Here is an 18,677-nt window from a genome sequence, read left to right as displayed (position 1 = left end):
TACACACACAGCCAGAACGGTGTTATCTAGCGAAATGGTCGGCTGAGTGCCGTCACCGCGAGTTTTGGCTGGCATTTGCGCATCTAAGACAGCGTCGGAAAGTAACCCGTTCGGCTTCTGAGTCAAATCAAATATGTGTGTTAATTTTGACACCACTAGCGCTGCAGGTTTTTTATGCAGTTCCTGTACCTCTCAGAAATGATTATGAAATAAAACTGAAGTACGTGACGTGTGTGACGCTAGGAAAACATTAGGCAGCATGGAGAGATTCTGTATGGGACCACCCCACCCAAACGAGAACTGTGTGTCGTGCGACCCGACACGTAGTCACCGACGCAGCCCGGCTAGCTCAGTCGGTAGAGCATGAGACTCTTAATCTCAGGGTCGTGGGTTCGAGCCCCACGCTGGGCGGAACGTAATTTTGTTCCGCTGCAGATGTAAATTACCGTTTTTCTGATCAATGTGACGTAATGGAAATAGCAACTTAAAACTTTGCCTACGTCTCCATCAGTCGCAAGGAAAGTGTATCTGAAGGTGAAGGTGATTTCGTAGACATGTGTCAAAGACATGTTCTGAAATGTAAGTGGTGTTGGTTGGAGAGCACATCGGTTACGTGTGAGATGTGTAGCCAAGCAGTAATGGTGCGCCATAGCTGCAAATATTAGTCGGTAATATGAAGTGTTGTCAGCTTAAGCCTGATGATCCAGACGAGCGTAAGCACGAAGTACGCAAAACTACCGCTAGGCCGCGCCTCTTTAGCTCAGTGGCAGAGCACTGGTCTAGTAAACCAGGGGTCGTGAGTTCGATCCTCACAGGAGGCAAACGAATTTTCGAAATCAGTTGCGCGTCGTGGCCGTATAGCAAGCAGTATCTGGAACGACGAACAATTAGCAACAGGTGTTTTATTTAGAATTACTCTCAGATGTGATTGAGGCGAATGTCGCAGATAAAGCATTTTCCAAAGCGGTACAGCGTAGGGTGGGAGGCGGCAGTCTGAATTATATTTTTTACATGTGTTTTTCAAATATCACAGAGCCTCTCGCGAGCGTCGTCGTCGTCGACGCCGCCGCTTCTGCAGAAGTAGGAAATCGCCATCGTAGCAAATGCGGCGAGGGACGCCCTGCCTTCGATTTCGAATGCACAAAGTGTGTGGTCTTGGTTCCCAATCTCTACTTGGTCGGTCTCGTAAAGGCTTGAATGTAACGAATGGGTGGGAAGCAGCAAGAGGCAGCGGCTGTGTAGAACGAAAACACAATTCCTCAGCGGTATGAGCGTTTCGAGATGACACGAATGTAAGGAATACTTGGCGGCCAGTGACCGTGTGGCCTAATGGATAAGGCGTCGGACTTCGGATCCGAAGATTGCAGGTTCGAATCCTGTCACGGTCGTGTTTTTCCAATTCTGCAAAAGAAACACACCGTTTTAGTGTAGCTATTGAGCAGTACTAAATCGTCTGAATGTTGCTGTTGTCCACTTCCTGCTTGGAGATGCACTTGAGCGTGATACACACACAGCCAGAACGGTGTTATCTAGCGAAATGGTCGGCTGAGTGCCGTCACCGCGAGTTTTGGCTGGCATTTGCGCATCTAAGACAGCGTCGGAAAGTAACCCGTTCGGCTTCTGAGTCAAATCAAATATGTGTGTTAATTTTGACACCACTAGCGCTGCAGGTTTTTTATGCAGTTCCTGTACCTCTCAGAAATGATTATGAAATAAAACTGAAGTACGTGACGTGTGTGACGCTAGGAAAACATTAGGCAGCATGGAGAGATTCTGTATGGGACCACCCCACCCAAACGAGAACTGTGTGTCGTGCGACCCGACACTTAGTCACCGACGCAGCCCGGCTAGCTCAGTCGGTAGAGCATGAGACTCTTAATCTCAGGGTCGTGGGTTCGAGCCCCACGCTGGGCGGAACGTAATTTTGTTCCGCTGCAGATGTAAATTACCGTTTTTCTGATCAATGTGACGTAATGGAAATAGCAACTTAAAACTTTGCCTACGTCTCTATCAGTCGCAAGGAAAGTGTATCTGAAGGTGAAGGTGATTTCGTAGACATGTGTCAAAGACATGTTCTGAAATGTAAGTGGTGTTGGTTGGAGAGCACATCGGTTACGTGTGAGATGTGTAGCCAAGCAGTAATGGTGCGCCATAGCTGCAAATATTAGTCGGTAATATGAAGTGTTGTCAGCTTAAGCCTGATGATCCAGACGAGCGTAAGCACGAAGTACGCAAAACTACCGCTAGGCCGCGCCTCTTTAGCTCAGTGGCAGAGCACTGGTCTAGTAAACCAGGGGTCGTGAGTTCGATCCTCACAGGAGGCAAACGAATTTTCGAAATCAGTTGCGCGTCGTGGCCGTATAGCAAGCAGTATCTGGAACGACGAACAATTAGCAACAGGTGTTTTATTTAGAATTACTCTCAGATGTGATTGAGGCGAATGTCGCAGATAAAGCATTTTCCAAAGCGGTACAGCGTAGGGTGGGAGGCGGCAGTCTGAATTATATTTTTTACATGTGTTTTTCAAATATCACAGAGCCTCTCGCGAGCGTCGTCGTCGTCGTCGACGCCGCCGCTTCTGCAGAAGTAGGAAATCGCCATCGTAGCAAATGCGGCGAGGGACGCCCTGCCTTCGATTTCGAATGCACAAAGTGTGTGGTCTTGGTTCCCAATCTCTACTTGGTCGGTCTCGTAAAGGCTTGAATGTAACGAATGGGTGGGAAGCAGCAAGAGGCAGCGGCTGTGTAGAACGAAAACACAATTCCTCAGCGGTATGAGCGTTTCGAGATGACACGAATGTAAGTAATACTTGGCGGCCAGTGACCGTGTGGCCTAATGGATAAGGCGTCGGACTTCGGATCCGAAGATTGCAGGTTCGAATCCTGTCACGGTCGTGTTTTTCCAATTCTGCAAAAGAAACACACCGTTTTAGTGTAGCTATTGAGCAGTACTAAATCGTCTGAATGTTGCTGTTGTCCACTTCCTGCTTGGAGATGCACTTGAGCGTGATACACACACAGCCAGAACGGTGTTATCTAGCGAAATGGTCGGCTGAGTGCCGTCACCGCGAGTTTTGGCTGGCATTTGCGCATCTAAGACAGCGTCGGAAAGTAACCCGTTCGGCTTCTGAGTCAAATCAAATATGTGTGTTAATTTTGACACCACTAGCGCTGCAGGTTTTTTATGCAGTTCCTGTACCTCTCAGAAATGATTATGAAATAAAACTGAAGTACGTGACGTGTGTGACGCTAGGAAAACATTAGGCAGCATGGAGAGATTCTGTATGGGACCACCCCACCCAAACGAGAACTGTGTGTCGTGCGACCCGACACGTAGTCACCGACGCAGCCCGGCTAGCTCAGTCGGTAGAGCATGAGACTCTTAATCTCAGGGTCGTGGGTTCGAGCCCCACGCTGGGCGGAACGTAATTTTGTTCCGCTGCAGATGTAAATTACCGTTTTTCTGATCAATGTGACGTAATGGAAATAGCAACTTAAAACTTTGCCTACGTCTCCATCAGTCGCAAGGAAAGTGTATCTGAAGGTGAAGGTGATTTCGTAGACATGTGTCAAAGACATGTTCTGAAATGTAAGTGGTGTTGGTTGGAGAGCACATCGGTTACGTGTGAGATGTGTAGCCAAGCAGTAATGGTGCGCCATAGCTGCAAATATTAGTCGGTAATATGAAGTGTTGTCAGCTTAAGCCTGATGATCCAGACGAGCGTAAGCACGAAGTACGCAAAACTACCGCTAGGCCGCGCCTCTTTAGCTCAGTGGCAGAGCACTGGTCTAGTAAACCAGGGGTCGTGAGTTCGATCCTCACAGGAGGCAAACGAATTTTCGAAATCAGTTGCGCGTCGTGGCCGTATAGCAAGCAGTATCTGGAACGACGAACAATTAGCAACAGGTGTTTTATTTAGAATTACTCTCAGATGTGATTGAGGCGAATGTCGCAGATAAAGCATTTTCCAAAGCGGTACAGCGTAGGGTGGGAGGCGGCAGTCTGAATTATATTTTTTACATGTGTTTTTCAAATATCACAGAGCCTCTCGCGAGCGTCGTCGTCGTCGACGCCGCCGCTTCTGCAGAAGTAGGAAATCGCCATCGTAGCAAATGCGGCGAGGGACGCCCTGCCTTCGATTTCGAATGCACAAAGTGTGTGGTCTTGGTTCCCAATCTCTACTTGGTCGGTCTCGTAAAGGCTTGAATGTAACGAATGGGTGGGAAGCAGCAAGAGGCAGCGGCTGTGTAGAACGAAAACACAATTCCTCAGCGGTATGAGCGTTTCGAGATGACACGAATGTAAGGAATACTTGGCGGCCAGTGACCGTGTGGCCTAATGGATAAGGCGTCGGACTTCGGATCCGAAGATTGCAGGTTCGAATCCTGTCACGGTCGTGTTTTTCCAATTCTGCAAAAGAAACACACCGTTTTAGTGTAGCTATTGAGCAGTACTAAATCGTCTGAATGTTGCTGTTGTCCACTTCCTGCTTGGAGATGCACTTGAGCGTGATACACACACAGCCAGAACGGTGTTATCTAGCGAAATGGTCGGCTGAGTGCCGTCACCGCGAGTTTTGGCTGGCATTTGCGCATCTAAGACAGCGTCGGAAAGTAACCCGTTCGGCTTCTGAGTCAAATCAAATATGTGTGTTAATTTTGACACCACTAGCGCTGCAGGTTTTTTATGCAGTTCCTGTACCTCTCAGAAATGATTATGAAATAAAACTGAAGTACGTGACGTGTGTGACGCTAGGAAAACATTAGGCAGCATGGAGAGATTCTGTATGGGACCACCCCACCCAAACGAGAACTGTGTGTCGTGCGACCCGACACGTAGTCACCGACACAGCACGGCTAGCTCAGTCGGTAGAGCATGAGACTCTTAATCTCAGGGTCGTGGGTTCGAGCCCCACGCTGGGCGGAACGTAATTTTGTTCCGCTGCAGATGTAAATTACCGTTTTTCTGATCAATGTGACGTAATGGGAATAGCAACTTAACACTTTGCCTACGTCTCCATCAGTCGCAAGGAAAGTGTATCTGAAGGTGAAGGTGATTTCGTAGACATGTGTCAAAGACATGTTCTGAAATGTAAGTGGTGTTGGTTGGAGAGCACATCGGTTACGTGTGAGATGTGTAGCCAAGCAGTAATGGTGCGCCATAGCTGCAAATATTAGTCGGTAATATGAAGTGTTGTCAGCTTAAGCCTGATGATCCAGACGAGCGTAAGCACGAAGTACGCAAAACTACCGCTAGGCCGCGCCTCTTTAGCTCAGTGGCAGAGCACTGGTCTAGTAAACCAGGGGTCGTGAGTTCGATCCTCACAGGAGGCAAACGAATTTTCGAAATCAGTTGCGCGTCGTGGCCGTATAGCAAGCAGTATCTGGAACGACGAACAATTAGCAACAGGTGTTTTATTTAGAATTACTCTCAGATGTGATTGAGGCGAATGTCGCAGATAAAGCATTTTCCAAAGCGGTACAGCGTAGGGTGGGAGGCGGCAGTCTGAATTATATTTTTTACATGTGTTTTTCAAATATCACAGAGCCTCTCGCGAGCGTCGTCGTCGTCGACGCCGCCGCTTCTGCAGAAGTAGGAAATCGCCATCGTAGCAAATGCGGCGAGGGACGCCCTGCCTTCGATTTCGAATGCACAAAGTGTGTGGTCTTGGTTCCCAATCTCTACTTGGTCGGTCTCGTAAAGGCTTGAATGTAACGAATGGGTGGGAAGCAGCAAGAGGCAGCGGCTGTGTAGAACGAAAACACAATTCCTCAGCGGTATGAGCGTTTCGAGATGACACGAATGTAAGGAATACTTGGCGGCCAGTGACCGTGTGGCCTAATGGATAAGGCGTCGGACTTCGGATCCGAAGATTGCAGGTTCGAATCCTGTCACGGTCGTGTTTTTCCAATTCTGCAAAAGAAACACACCGTTTTAGTGTAGCTATTGAGCAGTACTAAATCGTCTGAATGTTGCTGTTGTCCACTTCCTGCTTGGAGATGCACTTGAGCGTGATACACACACAGCCAGAACGGTGTTATCTAGCGAAATGGTCGGCTGAGTGCCGTCACCGCGAGTTTTGGCTGGCATTTGCGCATCTAAGACAGCGTCGGAAAGTAACCCGTTCGGCTTCTGAGTCAAATCAAATATGTGTGTTAATTTTGACACCACTAGCGCTGCAGGTTTTTTATGCAGTTCCTGTACCTCTCAGAAATGATTATGAAATAAAACTGAAGTACGTGACGTGTGTGACGCTAGGAAAACATTAGGCAGCATGGAGAGATTCTGTATGGGACCACCCCACCCAAACGAGAACTGTGTGTCGTGCGACCCGACACGTAGTCACCGACGCAGCCCGGCTAGCTCAGTCGGTAGAGCATGAGACTCTTAATCTCAGGGTCGTGGGTTCGAGCCCCACGCTGGGCGGAACGTAATTTTGTTCCGCTGCAGATGTAAATTACCGTTTTTCTGATCAATGTGACGTAATGGAAATAGCAACTTAAAACTTTGCCTACGTCTCCATCAGTCGCAAGGAAAGTGTATCTGAAGGTGAAGGTGATTTCGTAGACATGTGTCAAAGACATGTTCTGAAATGTAAGTGGTGTTGGTTGGAGAGCACATCGGTTACGTGTGAGATGTGTAGCCAAGCAGTAATGGTGCGCCATAGCTGCAAATATTAGTCGGTAATATGAAGTGTTGTCAGCTTAAGCCTGATGATCCAGACGAGCGTAAGCACGAAGTACGCAAAACTACCGCTAGGCCGCGCCTCTTTAGCTCAGTGGCAGAGCAGTGGTCTAGTAAACCAGGGGTCGTGAGTTCGATCCTCACAGGAGGCAAACGAATTTTCGAAATCAGTTGCGCGTCGTGGCCGTATAGCAAGCAGTATCTGGAACGACGAACAATTAGCAACAGGTGTTTTATTTAGAATTACTCTCAGATGTGATTGAGGCGAATGTCGCAGATAAAGCATTTTCCAAAGCGGTACAGCGTAGGGTGGGAGGCGGCAGTCTGAATTATATTTTTTACATGTGTTTTTCAAATATCACAGAGCCTCTCGCGAGCGTCGTCGTCGTCGACGCCGCCGCTTCTGCAGAAGTAGGAAATCGCCATCGTAGCAAATGCGGCGAGGGACGCCCTGCCTTCGATTTCGAATGCACAAAGTGTGTGGTCTTGGTTCCCAATCTCTACTTGGTCGGTCTCGTAAAGGCTTGAATGTAACGAATGGGTGGGAAGCAGCAAGAGGCAGCGGCTGTGTAGAACGAAAACACAATTCCTCAGCGGTATGAGCGTTTCGAGATGACACGAATGTAAGGAATACTTGGCGGCCAGTGACCGTGTGGCCTAATGGATAAGGCGTCGGACTTCGGATCCGAAGATTGCAGGTTCGAATCCTGTCACGGTCGTGTTTTTCCAATTCTGCAAAAGAAACACACCGTTTTAGTGTAGCTATTGAGCAGTACTAAATCGTCTGAATGTTGCTGTTGTCCACTTCCTGCTTGGAGATGCACTTGAGCGTGATACACACACAGCCAGAACGGTGTTATCTAGCGAAATGGTCGGCTGAGTGCCGTCACCGCGAGTTTTGGCTGGCATTTGCGCATCTAAGACAGCGTCGGAAAGTAACCCGTTCGGCTTCTGAGTCAAATCAAATATGTGTGTTAATTTTGACACCACTAGCGCTGCAGGTTTTTTATGCAGTTCCTGTACCTCTCAGAAATGATTATGAAATAAAACTGAAGTACGTGACGTGTGTGACGCTAGGAAAACATTAGGCAGCATGGAGAGATTCTGTATGGGACCACCCCACCCAAACGAGAACTGTGTGTCGTGCGACCCGACACGTAGTCACCGACGCAGCCCGGCTAGCTCAGTCGGTAGAGCATGAGACTCTTAATCTCAGGGTCGTGGGTTCGAGCCCCACGCTGGGCGGAACGTAATTTTGTTCCGCTGCAGATGTAAATTACCGTTTTTCTGATCAATGTGACGTAATGGAAATAGCAACTTAAAACTTTGCCTACGTCTCCATCAGTCGCAAGGAAAGTGTATCTGAAGGTGAAGGTGATTTCGTAGACATGTGTCAAAGACATGTTCTGAAATGTAAGTGGTGTTGGTTGGAGAGCACATCGGTTACGTGTGAGATGTGTAGCCAAGCAGTAATGGTGCGCCATAGCTGCAAATATTAGTCGGTAATATGAAGTGTTGTCAGCTTAAGCCTGATGATCCAGACGAGCGTAAGCACGAAGTACGCAAAACTACCGCTAGGCCGCGCCTCTTTAGCTCAGTGGCAGAGCACTGGTCTAGTAAACCAGGGGTCGTGAGTTCGATCCTCACAGGAGGCAAACGAATTTTCGAAATCAGTTGCGCGTCGTGGCCGTATAGCAAGCAGTATCTGGAACGACGAACAATTAGCAACAGGTGTTTTATTTAGAATTACTCTCAGATGTGATTGAGGCGAATGTCGCAGATAAAGCATTTTCCAAAGCGGTACAGCGTAGGGTGGGAGGCGGCAGTCTGAATTATATTTTTTACATGTGTTTTTCAAATATCACAGAGCCTCTCGCGAGCGTCGTCGTCGTCGACGCCGCCGCTTCTGCAGAAGTAGGAAATCGCCATCGTAGCAAATGCGGCGAGGGACGCCCTGCCTTCGATTTCGAATGCACAAAGTGTGTGGTCTTGGTTCCCAATCTCTACTTGGTCGGTCTCGTAAAGGCTTGAATGTAACGAATGGGTGGGAAGCAGCAAGAGGCAGCGGCTGTGTAGAACGAAAACACAATTCCTCAGCGGTATGAGCGTTTCGAGATGACACGAATGTAAGGAATACTTGGCGGCCAGTGACCGTGTGGCCTAATGGATAAGGCGTCGGACTTCGGATCCGAAGATTGCAGGTTCGAATCCTGTCACGGTCGTGTTTTTCCAATTCTGCAAAAGAAACACACCGTTTTAGTGTAGCTATTGAGCAGTACGAAATCGTCTGAATGTTGCTGTTGTCCACTTCCTGCTTGGAGATGCACTTGAGCGTGATACACACACAGCCAGAACGGTGTTATCTAGCGAAATGGTCGGCTGAGTGCCGTCACCGCGAGTTTTGGCTGGCATTTGCGCATCTAAGACAGCGTCGGAAAGTAACCCGTTCGGCTTCTGAGTCAAATCAAATATGTGTGTTAATTTTGACACCACTAGCGCTGCAGGTTTTTTATGCAGTTCCTGTACCTCTCAGAAATGATTATGAAATAAAACTGAAGTACGTGACGTGTGTGACGCTAGGAAAACATTAGGCAGCATGGAGAGATTCTGTATGGGACCACCCCACCCAAACGAGAACTGTGTGTCGTGCGACCCGACACGTAGTCACCGACGCAGCCCGGCTAGCTCAGTCGGTAGAGCATGAGACTCTTAATCTCAGGGTCGTGGGTTCGAGCCCCACGCTGGGCGGAACGTAATTTTGTTCCGCTGCAGATGTAAATTACCGTTTTTCTGATCAATGTGACGTAATGGAAATAGCAACTTAAAACTTTGCCTACGTCTCCATCAGTCGCAAGGAAAGTGTATCTGAAGGTGAAGGTGATTTCGTAGACATGTGTCAAAGACATGTTCTGAAATGTAAGTGGTGTTGGTTGGAGAGCACATCGGTTACGTGTGAGATGTGTAGCCAAGCAGTAATGGTGCGCCATAGCTGCAAATATTAGTCGGTAATATGAAGTGTTGTCAGCTTAAGCCTGATGATCCAGACGAGCGTAAGCACGAAGTACGCAAAACTACCGCTAGGCCGCGCCTCTTTAGCTCAGTGGCAGAGCACTGGTCTAGTAAACCAGGGGTCGTGAGTTCGATCCTCACAGGAGGCAAACGAATTTTCGAAATCAGTTGCGCGTCGTGGCCGTATAGCAAGCAGTATCTGGAACGACGAACAATTAGCAACAGGTGTTTTATTTAGAATTACTCTCAGATGTGATTGAGGCGAATGTCGCAGATAAAGCATTTTCCAAAGCGGTACAGCGTAGGGTGGGAGGCGGCAGTCTGAATTATATTTTTTACATGTGTTTTTCAAATATCACAGAGCCTCTCGCGAGCGTCGTCGTCGTCGACGCCGCCGCTTCTGCAGAAGTAGGAAATCGCCATCGTAGCAAATGCGGCGAGGGACGCCCTGCCTTCGATTTCGAATGCACAAAGTGTGTGGTCTTGGTTCCCAATCTCTACTTGGTCGGTCTCGTAAAGGCTTGAATGTAACGAATGGGTGGGAAGCAGCAAGAGGCAGCGGCTGTGTAGAACGAAAACACAATTCCTCAGCGGTATGAGCGTTTCGAGATGACACGAATGTAAGGAATACTTGGCGGCCAGTGACCGTGTGGCCTAATGGATAAGGCGTCGGACTTCGGATCCGAAGATTGCAGGTTCGAATCCTGTCACGGTCGTGTTTTTCCAATTCTGCAAAAGAAACACACCGTTTTAGTGTAGCTATTGAGCAGTACGAAATCGTCTGAATGTTGCTGTTGTCCACTTCCTGCTTGGAGATGCACTTGAGCGTGATACACACACAGCCAGAACGGTGTTATCTAGCGAAATGGTCGGCTGAGTGCCGTCACCGCGAGTTTTGGCTGGCATTTGCGCATCTAAGACAGCGTCGGAAAGTAACCCGTTCGGCTTCTGAGTCAAATCAAATATGTGTGTTAATTTTGACACCACTAGCGCTGCAGGTTTTTTATGCAGTTCCTGTACCTCTCAGAAATGATTATGAAATAAAACTGAAGTACGTGACGTGTGTGACGCTAGGAAAACATTAGGCAGCATGGAGAGATTCTGTATGGGACCACCCCACCCAAACGAGAACTGTGTGTCGTGCGACCCGACACGTAGTCACCGACGCAGCCCGGCTAGCTCAGTCGGTAGAGCATGAGACTCTTAATCTCAGGGTCGTGGGTTCGAGCCCCACGCTGGGCGGAACGTAATTTTGTTCCGCTGCAGATGTAAATTACCGTTTTTCTGATCAATGTGACGTAATGGAAATAGCAACTTAAAACTTTGCCTACGTCTCCATCAGTCGCAAGGAAAGTGTATCTGAAGGTGAAGGTGATTTCGTAGACATGTGTCAAAGACATGTTCTGAAATGTAAGTGGTGTTGGTTGGAGAGCACATCGGTTACGTGTGAGATGTGTAGCCAAGCAGTAATGGTGCGCCATAGCTGCAAATATTAGTCGGTAATATGAAGTGTTGTCAGCTTAAGCCTGATGATCCAGACGAGCGTAAGCACGAAGTACGCAAAACTACCGCTAGGCCGCGCCTCTTTAGCTCAGTGGCAGAGCACTGGTCTAGTAAACCAGGGGTCGTGAGTTCGATCCTCACAGGAGGCAAACGAATTTTCGAAATCAGTTGCGCGTCGTGGCCGTATAGCAAGCAGTATCTGGAACGACGAACAATTAGCAACAGGTGTTTTATTTAGAATTACTCTCAGATGTGATTGAGGCGAATGTCGCAGATAAAGCATTTTCCAAAGCGGTACAGCGTAGGGTGGGAGGCGGCAGTCTGAATTATATTTTTTACATGTGTTTTTCAAATATCACAGAGCCTCTCGCGAGCGTCGTCGTCGTCGACGCCGCCGCTTCTGCAGAAGTAGGAAATCGCCATCGTAGCAAATGCGGCGAGGGACGCCCTGCCTTCGATTTCGAATGCACAAAGTGTGTGGTCTTGGTTCCCAATCTCTACTTGGTCGGTCTCGTAAAGGCTTGAATGTAACGAATGGGTGGGAAGCAGCAAGAGGCAGCGGCTGTGTAGAACGAAAACACAATTCCTCAGCGGTATGAGCGTTTCGAGATGACACGAATGTAAGGAATACTTGGCGGCCAGTGACCGTGTGGCCTAATGGATAAGGCGTCGGACTTCGGATCCGAAGATTGCAGGTTCGAATCCTGTCACGGTCGTGTTTTTCCAATTCTGCAAAAGAAACACACCGTTTTAGTGTAGCTATTGAGCAGTACGAAATCGTCTGAATGTTGCTGTTGTCCACTTCCTGCTTGGAGATGCACTTGAGCGTGATACACACACAGCCAGAACGGTGTTATCTAGCGAAATGGTCGGCTGAGTGCCGTCACCGCGAGTTTTGGCTGGCATTTGCGCATCTAAGACAGCGTCGGAAAGTAACCCGTTCGGCTTCTGAGTCAAATCAAATATGTGTGTTAATTTTGACACCACTAGCGCTGCAGGTTTTTTATGCAGTTCCTGTACCTCTCAGAAATGATTATGAAATAAAACTGAAGTACGTGACGTGTGTGACGCTAGGAAAACATTAGGCAGCATGGAGAGATTCTGTATGGGACCACCCCACCCAAACGAGAACTGTGTGTCGTGCGACCCGACACGTAGTCACCGACGCAGCCCGGCTAGCTCAGTCGGTAGAGCATGAGACTCTTAATCTCAGGGTCGTTGGTTCGAGCCCCACGCTGGGCGGAACGTAATTTTGTTCCGCTGCAGATGTAAATTACCGTTTTTCTGATCAATGTGACGTAATGGAAATAGCAACTTAAAACTTTGCCTACGTCTCCATCAGTCGCAAGGAAAGTGTATCTGAAGGTGAAGGTGATTTCGTAGACATGTGTCAAAGACATGTTCTGAAATGTAAGTGGTGTTGGTTGGAGAGCACATCGGTTACGTGTGAGATGTGTAGCCAAGCAGTAATGGTGCGCCATAGCTGCAAATATTAGTCGGTAATATGAAGTGTTGTCAGCTTAAGCCTGATGATCCAGACGAGCGTAAGCACGAAGTACGCAAAACTACCGCTAGGCCGCGCCTCTTTAGCTCAGTGGCAGAGCACTGGTCTAGTAAACCAGGGGTCGTGAGTTCGATCCTCACAGGAGGCAAACGAATTTTCGAAATCAGTTGCGCGTCGTGGCCGTATAGCAAGCAGTATCTGGAACGACGAACAATTAGCAACAGGTGTTTTATTTAGAATTACTCTCAGATGTGATTGAGGCGAATGTCGCAGATAAAGCATTTTGCAAAGCGGTACAGCGTAGGGTGGGAGGCGGCAGTCTGAATTATATTTTTTACATGTGTTTTTCAAATATCACAGAGCCTCTCGCGAGCGTCGTCGTCGTCGTCGACGCCGCCGCTTCTGCAGAAGTAGGAAATCGCCATCGTAGCAAATGCGGCGAGGGACGCCCTGCCTTCGATTTCGAATGCACAAAGTGTGTGGTCTTGGTTCCCAATCTCTACTTGGTCGGTCTCGTAAAGGCTTGAATGTAACGAATGGGTGGGAAGCAGCAAGAGGCAGCGGCTGTGTAGAACGAAAACACAATTCCTCAGCGGTATGAGCGTTTCGAGATGACACGAATGTAAGGAATACTTGGCGGCCAGTGACCGTGTGGCCTAATGGATAAGGCGTCGGACTTCGGATCCGAAGATTGCAGGTTCGAATCCTGTCACGGTCGTGTTTTTCCAATTCTGCAAAAGAAACACACCGTTTTAGTGTAGCTATTGAGCAGTACGAAATCGTCTGAATGTTGCTGTTGTCCACTTCCTGCTTGGAGATGCACTTGAGCGTGATACACACACAGCCAGAACGGTGTTATCTAGCGAAATGGTCGGCTGAGTGCCGTCACCGCGAGTTTTGGCTGGCATTTGCGCATCTAAGACAGCGTCGGAAAGTAACCCGTTCGGCTTCTGAGTCAAATCAAATATGTGTGTTAATTTTGACACCACTAGCGCTGCAGGTTTTTTATGCAGTTCCTGTACCTCTCAGAAATGATTATGAAATAAAACTGAAGTACGTGACGTGTGTGACGCTAGGAAAACATTAGGCAGCATGGAGAGATTCTGTATGGGACCACCCCACCCAAACGAGAACTGTGTGTCGTGCGACCCGACACGTAGTCACCGACGCAGCCCGGCTAGCTCAGTCGGTAGAGCATGAGACTCTTAATCTCAGGGTCGTGGGTTCGAGCCCCACGCTGGGCGGAACGTAATTTTGTTCCGCTGCAGATGTAAATTACCGTTTTTCTGATCAATGTGACGTAATGGAAATAGCAACTTAAAACTTTGCCTACGTCTCCATCAGTCGCAAGGAAAGTGTATCTGAAGGTGAAGGTGATTTCGTAGACATGTGTCAAAGACATGTTCTGAAATGTAAGTGGTGTTGGTTGGAGAGCACATCGGTTACGTGTGAGATGTGTAGCCAAGCAGTAATGGTGCGCCATAGCTGCAAATATTAGTCGGTAATATGAAGTGTTGTCAGCTTAAGCCTGATGATCCAGACGAGCGTAAGCACGAAGTACGCAAAACTACCGCTAGGCCGCGCCTCTTTAGCTCAGTGGCAGAGCACTGGTCTAGTAAACCAGGGGTCGTGAGTTCGATCCTCACAGGAGGCAAACGAATTTTCGAAATCAGTTGCGCGTCGTGGCCGTATAGCAAGCAGTATCTGGAACGACGAACAATTAGCAACAGGTGTTTTATTTAGAATTACTCTCAGATGTGATTGAGGCGAATGTCGCAGATAAAGCATTTTGCAAAGCGGTACAGCGTAGGGTGGGAGGCGGCAGTCTGAATTATATTTTTTACATGTGTTTTTCAAATATCACAGAGCCTCTCGCGAGCGTCGTCGTCGTCGTCGACGCCGCCGCTTCTGCAGAAGTAGGAAATCGCCATCGTAGCAAATGCGGCGAGGGACGCCCTGCCTTCGATTTCGAATGCACAAAGTGTGTGGTCTTGGTTCCCAATCTCTACTTGGTCGGTCTCGTAAAGGCTTGAATGTAACGAATGGGTGGGAAGCAGCAAGAGGCAGCGGCTGTGTAGAACGAAAACACAATTCCTCAGCGGTATGAGCGTTTCGAGATGACACGAATGTAAGGAATACTTGGCGGCCAGTGACCGTGTGGCCTAATGGATAAGGCGTCGGACTTCGGATCCGAAGATTGCAGGTTCGAATCCTGTCACGGTCGTGTTTTTCCAATTCTGCAAAAGAAACACACCGTTTTAGTGTAGCTATTGAGCAGTACTAAATCGTCTGAATGTTGCTGTTGTCCACTTCCTGCTTGGAGATGCACTTGAGCGTGATACACACACAGCCAGAACGGTGTTATCTAGCGAAATGGTCGGCTGAGTGCCGTCACCGCGAGTTTTGGCTGGCATTTGCGCATCTAAGACAGCGTCGGAAAGTAACCCGTTCGGCTTCTGAGTCAAATCAAATATGTGTGTTAATTTTGACACCACTAGCGCTGCAGGTTTTTTATGCAGTTCCTGTACCTCTCAGAAATGATTATGAAATAAAACTGAAGTACGTGACGTGTGTGACGCTAGGAAAACATTAGGCAGCATGGAGAGATTCTGTATGGGACCACCCCACCCAAACGAGAACTGTGTGTCGTGCGACCCGACACGTAGTCACCGACGCAGCCCGGCTAGCTCAGTCGGTAGAGCATGAGACTCTTAATCTCAGGGTCGTGGGTTCGAGCCCCACGCTGGGCGGAACGTAATTTTGTTCCGCTGCAGATGTAAATTACCGATTTTCTGATCAATGTGACGTAATGGAAATAGCAACTTAAAACTTTGCCTACGTCTCCATCAGTCGCAAGGAAAGTGTATCTGAAGGTGAAGGTGATTTCGTAGACATGTGTCAAAGACATGTTCTGAAATGTAAGTGGTGTTGGTTGGAGAGCACATCGGTTACGTGTGAGATGTGTAGCCAAGCAGTAATGGTGCGCCATAGCTGCAAATATTAGTCGGTAATATGAAGTGTTGTCAGCTTAAGCCTGATGATCCAGACGAGCGTAAGCACGAAGTACGCAAAACTACCGCTAGGCCGCGCCTCTTTAGCTCAGTGGCAGAGCACTGGTCTAGTAAACCAGGGGTCGTGAGTTCGATCCTCACAGGAGGCAAACGAATTTTCGAAATCAGTTGCGCGTCGTGGCCGTATAGCAAGCAGTATCTGGAACGACGAACAATTAGCAACAGGTGTTTTATTTAGAATTACTCTCAGATGTGATTGAGGCGAATGTCGCAGATAAAGCATTTTGCAAAGCGGTACAGCGTAGGGTGGGAGGCGGCAGTCTGAATTATATTTTTTACATGTGTTTTTCAAATATCACAGAGCCTCTCGCGAGCGTCGTCGTCGTCGTCGACGCCGCCGCTTCTGCAGAAGTAGGAAATCGCCATCGTAGCAAATGCGGCGAGGGACGCCCTGCCTTCGATTTCGAATGCACAAAGTGTGTGGTCTTGGTTCCCAATCTCTACTTGGTCGGTCTCGTAAAGGCTTGAATGTAACGAATGGGTGGGAAGCAGCAAGAGGCAGCGGCTGTGTAGAACGAAAACACAATTCCTCAGCGGTATGAGCGTTTCGAGATGACACGAATGTAAGGAATACTTGGCGGCCAGTGACCGTGTGGCCTAATGGATAAGGCGTCGGACTTCGGATCCGAAGATTGCAGGTTCGAATCCTGTCACGGTCGTGTTTTTCCAATTCTGCAAAAGAAACACACCGTTTTAGTGTAGCTATTGAGCAGTACGAAATCGTCTGAATGTTGCTGTTGTCCACTTCCTGCTTGGAGATGCACTTGAGCGTGATACACACACAGCCAGAACGGTGTTATCTAGCGAAATGGTCGGCTGAGTGCCGTCACCGCGAGTTTTGGCTGGCATTTGCGCATCTAAGACAGCGTCGGAAAGTAACCCGTTCGGCTTCTGAGTCAAATCAAATATGTGTGTTAATTTTGACACCACTAGCGCTGCAGGTTTTTTATGCAGTTCCTGTACCTCTCAGAAATGATTATGAAATAAAACTGAAGTACGTGACGTGTGTGACGCTAGGAAAACATTAGGCAGCATGGAGAGATTCTGTATGGGACCACCCCACCCAAACGAGAACTGTGTGTCGTGCGACCCGACACGTAGTCACCGACGCAGCCCGGCTAGCTCAGTCGGTAGAGCATGAGACTCTTAATCTCAGGGTCGTTGGTTCGAGCCCCACGCTGGGCGGAACGTAATTTTGTTCCGCTGCAGATGTAAATTACCGTTTTTCTGATCAATGTGACGTAATGGAAATAGCAACTTAAAACTTTGCCTACGTCTCCATCAGTCGCAAGGAAAGTGTATCTGAAGGTGAAGGTGATTTCGTAGACATGTGTCAAAGACATGTTCTGAAATGTAAGTGGTGTTGGTTGGAGAGCACATCGGTTACGTGTGAGATGTGTAGCCAAGCAGTAATGGTGCGCCATAGCTGCAAATATTAGTCGGTAATATGAAGTGTTGTCAGCTTAAGCCTGATGATCCAGACGAGCGTAAGCACGAAGTACGCAAAACTACCGCTAGGCCGCGCCTCTTTAGCTCAGTGGCAGAGCACTGGTCTAGTAAACCAGGGGTCGTGAGTTCGATCCTCACAGGAGGCAAACGAATTTTCGAAATCAGTTGCGCGTCGTGGCCGTATAGCAAGCAGTATCTGGAACGACGAACAATTAGCAACAGGTGTTTTATTTAGAATTACTCTCAGATGTGATTGAGGCGAATGTCGCAGATAAAGCATTTTGCAAAGCGGTACAGCGTAGGGTGGGAGGCGGCAGTCTGAATTATATTTTTTACATGTGTTTTTCAAATATCACAGAGCCTCTCGCGAGCGTCGTCGTCGTCGTCGACGCCGCCGCTTCTGCAGAAGTAGGAAATCGCCATCGTAGCAAATGCGGCGAGGGACGCCCTGCCTTCGATTTCGAATGCACAAAGTGTGTGGTCTTGGTTCCCAATCTCTACTTGGTCGGTCTCGTAAAGGCTTGAATGTAACGAATGGGTGGGAAGCAGCAAGAGGCAGCGGCTGTGTAGAACGAAAACACAATTCCTCAGCGGTATGAGCGTTTCGAGATGACACGAATGTAAGGAATACTTGGCGGCCAGTGACCGTGTGGCCTAATGGATAAGGCGTCGGACTTCGGATCCGAAGATTGCAGGTTCGAATCCTGTCACGGTCGTGTTTTTCCAATTCTGCAAAAGAAACACACCGTTTTAGTGTAGCTATTGAGCAGTACGAAATCGTCTGAATGTTGCTGTTGTCCACTTCCTGCTTGGAGATGCACTTGAGCGTGATACACACACAGCCAGAACGGTGTTATCTAGCGAAATGGTCGGCTGAGTGCCGTCACCGCGAGTTTTGGCTGGCATTTGCGCATCTAAGACAGCGTCGGAAAGTAACCCGTTCGGCTTCTGAGTCAAATCAAATATGTGTGTTAATTTTGACACCACTAGCGCTGCAGGTTTTTTATGCAGTTCCTGTACCTCTCAGAAATGATTATGAAATAAAACTGAAGTACATGACGTGTGTGACGCTAGGAAAACATTAGGCAGCATGGAGAGATTCTGTATGGGACCACCCCACCCAAACGAGAACTGTGTGTCGTGCGACCCGACACGTAGTCACCGACGCAGCCCGGCTAGCTCAGTCGGTAGAGCATGAGACTCTTAATCTCAGGGTCGTGGGTTCGAGCCCCACGCTGGGCGGAACGTAATTTTGTTCCGCTGCAGATGTAAATTACCGTTTTTCTGATCAATGTGACGTAATGGAAATAGCAACTTAAAACTTTGCCTACGTCTCCATCAGTCGCAAGGAAAGTGTATCTGAAGGTGAAGGTGATTTCGTAGACATGTGTCAAAGACATGTTCTGAAATGTAAGTGGTGTTGGTTGGAGAGCACATCGGTTACGTGTGAGATGTGT

The 18,677-nt window shown here is 48.4% G+C and overlaps 37 non-coding genes across 37 annotated transcripts; all 37 read left to right on the top strand.

Moving 5' to 3' along the window:
- Positions 1-338: 338 nt before the first annotated feature.
- Trnak-cuu lies at positions 339-411 on the top strand. Its single transcript has one exon. It is a non-coding gene; the product is annotated as a tRNA-Lys (tRNA).
- A 338-nt stretch (positions 412-749) lies between these two features.
- On the top strand, positions 750-821 carry Trnat-agu. Its single transcript has one exon. It is a non-coding gene; the product is annotated as a tRNA-Thr (tRNA).
- A 494-nt stretch (positions 822-1,315) lies between these two features.
- On the top strand, positions 1,316-1,388 carry Trnar-ucg. The gene has a single exon. It is a non-coding gene; the product is annotated as a tRNA-Arg (tRNA).
- Positions 1,389-1,841: 453 nt separating this feature from the next.
- On the top strand, positions 1,842-1,914 carry Trnak-cuu. Its single transcript has one exon. It is a non-coding gene; the product is annotated as a tRNA-Lys (tRNA).
- Positions 1,915-2,252: 338 nt separating this feature from the next.
- Positions 2,253-2,324, top strand: Trnat-agu. Its single transcript has one exon. It is a non-coding gene; the product is annotated as a tRNA-Thr (tRNA).
- Positions 2,325-2,821: 497 nt separating this feature from the next.
- Positions 2,822-2,894, top strand: Trnar-ucg. The gene has a single exon. It is a non-coding gene; the product is annotated as a tRNA-Arg (tRNA).
- A 453-nt stretch (positions 2,895-3,347) lies between these two features.
- Positions 3,348-3,420, top strand: Trnak-cuu. Its single transcript has one exon. It is a non-coding gene; the product is annotated as a tRNA-Lys (tRNA).
- Positions 3,421-3,758: 338 nt separating this feature from the next.
- Positions 3,759-3,830, top strand: Trnat-agu. Its single transcript has one exon. It is a non-coding gene; the product is annotated as a tRNA-Thr (tRNA).
- A 494-nt stretch (positions 3,831-4,324) lies between these two features.
- On the top strand, positions 4,325-4,397 carry Trnar-ucg. The gene has a single exon. It is a non-coding gene; the product is annotated as a tRNA-Arg (tRNA).
- A 453-nt stretch (positions 4,398-4,850) lies between these two features.
- On the top strand, positions 4,851-4,923 carry Trnak-cuu. The gene has a single exon. It is a non-coding gene; the product is annotated as a tRNA-Lys (tRNA).
- Positions 4,924-5,261: 338 nt separating this feature from the next.
- Trnat-agu lies at positions 5,262-5,333 on the top strand. Its single transcript has one exon. It is a non-coding gene; the product is annotated as a tRNA-Thr (tRNA).
- A 494-nt stretch (positions 5,334-5,827) lies between these two features.
- Trnar-ucg lies at positions 5,828-5,900 on the top strand. Its single transcript has one exon. It is a non-coding gene; the product is annotated as a tRNA-Arg (tRNA).
- A 453-nt stretch (positions 5,901-6,353) lies between these two features.
- On the top strand, positions 6,354-6,426 carry Trnak-cuu. Its single transcript has one exon. It is a non-coding gene; the product is annotated as a tRNA-Lys (tRNA).
- A 338-nt stretch (positions 6,427-6,764) lies between these two features.
- Trnat-agu lies at positions 6,765-6,836 on the top strand. The gene has a single exon. It is a non-coding gene; the product is annotated as a tRNA-Thr (tRNA).
- Positions 6,837-7,330: 494 nt separating this feature from the next.
- On the top strand, positions 7,331-7,403 carry Trnar-ucg. The gene has a single exon. It is a non-coding gene; the product is annotated as a tRNA-Arg (tRNA).
- Positions 7,404-7,856: 453 nt separating this feature from the next.
- On the top strand, positions 7,857-7,929 carry Trnak-cuu. The gene has a single exon. It is a non-coding gene; the product is annotated as a tRNA-Lys (tRNA).
- A 338-nt stretch (positions 7,930-8,267) lies between these two features.
- On the top strand, positions 8,268-8,339 carry Trnat-agu. The gene has a single exon. It is a non-coding gene; the product is annotated as a tRNA-Thr (tRNA).
- Positions 8,340-8,833: 494 nt separating this feature from the next.
- On the top strand, positions 8,834-8,906 carry Trnar-ucg. The gene has a single exon. It is a non-coding gene; the product is annotated as a tRNA-Arg (tRNA).
- Positions 8,907-9,359: 453 nt separating this feature from the next.
- Trnak-cuu lies at positions 9,360-9,432 on the top strand. The gene has a single exon. It is a non-coding gene; the product is annotated as a tRNA-Lys (tRNA).
- Positions 9,433-9,770: 338 nt separating this feature from the next.
- On the top strand, positions 9,771-9,842 carry Trnat-agu. The gene has a single exon. It is a non-coding gene; the product is annotated as a tRNA-Thr (tRNA).
- Positions 9,843-10,336: 494 nt separating this feature from the next.
- Trnar-ucg lies at positions 10,337-10,409 on the top strand. Its single transcript has one exon. It is a non-coding gene; the product is annotated as a tRNA-Arg (tRNA).
- A 453-nt stretch (positions 10,410-10,862) lies between these two features.
- Positions 10,863-10,935, top strand: Trnak-cuu. The gene has a single exon. It is a non-coding gene; the product is annotated as a tRNA-Lys (tRNA).
- A 338-nt stretch (positions 10,936-11,273) lies between these two features.
- Positions 11,274-11,345, top strand: Trnat-agu. The gene has a single exon. It is a non-coding gene; the product is annotated as a tRNA-Thr (tRNA).
- A 494-nt stretch (positions 11,346-11,839) lies between these two features.
- On the top strand, positions 11,840-11,912 carry Trnar-ucg. Its single transcript has one exon. It is a non-coding gene; the product is annotated as a tRNA-Arg (tRNA).
- A 453-nt stretch (positions 11,913-12,365) lies between these two features.
- Trnak-cuu lies at positions 12,366-12,438 on the top strand. Its single transcript has one exon. It is a non-coding gene; the product is annotated as a tRNA-Lys (tRNA).
- Positions 12,439-12,776: 338 nt separating this feature from the next.
- Trnat-agu lies at positions 12,777-12,848 on the top strand. The gene has a single exon. It is a non-coding gene; the product is annotated as a tRNA-Thr (tRNA).
- Positions 12,849-13,345: 497 nt separating this feature from the next.
- Trnar-ucg lies at positions 13,346-13,418 on the top strand. The gene has a single exon. It is a non-coding gene; the product is annotated as a tRNA-Arg (tRNA).
- A 453-nt stretch (positions 13,419-13,871) lies between these two features.
- Positions 13,872-13,944, top strand: Trnak-cuu. The gene has a single exon. It is a non-coding gene; the product is annotated as a tRNA-Lys (tRNA).
- Positions 13,945-14,282: 338 nt separating this feature from the next.
- Positions 14,283-14,354, top strand: Trnat-agu. The gene has a single exon. It is a non-coding gene; the product is annotated as a tRNA-Thr (tRNA).
- Positions 14,355-14,851: 497 nt separating this feature from the next.
- Positions 14,852-14,924, top strand: Trnar-ucg. Its single transcript has one exon. It is a non-coding gene; the product is annotated as a tRNA-Arg (tRNA).
- Positions 14,925-15,377: 453 nt separating this feature from the next.
- Trnak-cuu lies at positions 15,378-15,450 on the top strand. The gene has a single exon. It is a non-coding gene; the product is annotated as a tRNA-Lys (tRNA).
- A 338-nt stretch (positions 15,451-15,788) lies between these two features.
- Positions 15,789-15,860, top strand: Trnat-agu. The gene has a single exon. It is a non-coding gene; the product is annotated as a tRNA-Thr (tRNA).
- A 497-nt stretch (positions 15,861-16,357) lies between these two features.
- On the top strand, positions 16,358-16,430 carry Trnar-ucg. Its single transcript has one exon. It is a non-coding gene; the product is annotated as a tRNA-Arg (tRNA).
- Positions 16,431-16,883: 453 nt separating this feature from the next.
- On the top strand, positions 16,884-16,956 carry Trnak-cuu. Its single transcript has one exon. It is a non-coding gene; the product is annotated as a tRNA-Lys (tRNA).
- A 338-nt stretch (positions 16,957-17,294) lies between these two features.
- On the top strand, positions 17,295-17,366 carry Trnat-agu. The gene has a single exon. It is a non-coding gene; the product is annotated as a tRNA-Thr (tRNA).
- Positions 17,367-17,863: 497 nt separating this feature from the next.
- Positions 17,864-17,936, top strand: Trnar-ucg. Its single transcript has one exon. It is a non-coding gene; the product is annotated as a tRNA-Arg (tRNA).
- Positions 17,937-18,389: 453 nt separating this feature from the next.
- Trnak-cuu lies at positions 18,390-18,462 on the top strand. Its single transcript has one exon. It is a non-coding gene; the product is annotated as a tRNA-Lys (tRNA).
- The last annotated feature ends 215 nt before the right edge of the window (positions 18,463-18,677 follow it).

The sequence above is a fragment of the Schistocerca americana genome, unplaced genomic scaffold (assembly GCF_021461395.2).
Source record: "Schistocerca americana isolate TAMUIC-IGC-003095 unplaced genomic scaffold, iqSchAmer2.1 HiC_scaffold_165, whole genome shotgun sequence".
NCBI lineage: Eukaryota > Metazoa > Arthropoda > Insecta > Orthoptera > Acrididae > Schistocerca > Schistocerca americana.
The sequence above is the reverse complement of the archived record's forward strand: the minus strand, read 5'-3'. Positions and strand labels throughout refer to the sequence as shown.